We start from the raw sequence: 1,073 nt of genomic DNA, 5'->3' as shown, positions 1-1,073 counted from the left end.
TGTACCACAATTTCTGTATCCACTCCTCTGTTGAGGGACATCTGGGTTGTTTCCAGATTCTGGCTATTGGCTATTGTTTTTCTGATGCTCTGCCCTTATTACATCTAACTTTGTCTTTTACAGATGTCAGGGTGCCTGCTTCCTGGTACTTGGGTAAGCTTTCCACTTGTGAGTTGTCCTTTGAGGACTGTAAAGCTGAAGTTATCTCCCTCGTCATTTTCCTACATGAGTCCCATCCTACAGGTTTGGGTGCCGTTGTGTCCATTTTATGGTGTTAAAATTAGTAATATCTCACAAGGAATGTCAGTGACTTTCAAATAAGGAAAAACTAGAAAGTAGAGTGTCTGGTTTGCAGAATGTTTTATGTTTCAACTCACGACTGTCCAGTTGGGCTCTCTTATCTTCCCTTCCTTAGCACTCGTCCCTTGTGACCTTCTGTGAACACAAATGCACAGCAACTGCTGAAGACTTGGAGCTTCTCTTCGTGGAGGTGTCTATCTCACTCGGCCTTGGGAATATTCGAGTACATCTAAAGAGTCTTTCATTCTGTTGTCTCCTGCCATAAACTCAGAAGGCTTCTCCTGCCTGCAATTTTAAATTTAAAAATACCCTATGTGCCTGCTTATCTCACAGGGGCTAGAAAAAAAGAGCAAGAAGAGTCCAAGGTCACAGATTCCTGCAAGGGCATTATCCCAATGCAAGAAAAACTCCCGCTAAGTCCCAACTCTTTTTGTTTTGTTTTGTTTTGTTTTTTTATTTTTGTTTGTTTGTTTTGAGACAGGGTTTCTCTGTGTAGCCCCGGCTGTCCCGGAACTCACTCTGTAGACCAGGCTGGCCTAGAACTCAGAAATCCTCCTGCCTCTGCCTCCCAAGTGCTAAGATTAAAGGAGTGTTCGACCACCGCCCAGCGAGTTCCAACTTTTAAGGTTCTGTTACCTCCCAAGACAGCAAAGCTGCAGGCTACACTGTGTGGGGTTTGAGGGACAGTCAAGATTCAAACTCTAGGAGCAATGGGGCTGGGGCTGCTGCAAGACATTGTCATAACTAGCATGAATGATGCTAAACGTGGAGAA

Source organism: Mastomys coucha, unplaced genomic scaffold (assembly GCF_008632895.1).
Source record: "Mastomys coucha isolate ucsf_1 unplaced genomic scaffold, UCSF_Mcou_1 pScaffold14, whole genome shotgun sequence".
Taxonomy (NCBI): domain Eukaryota; kingdom Metazoa; phylum Chordata; class Mammalia; order Rodentia; family Muridae; genus Mastomys; species Mastomys coucha.
The sequence above is the reverse complement of the archived record's forward strand: the minus strand, read 5'-3'. Positions refer to the sequence as shown.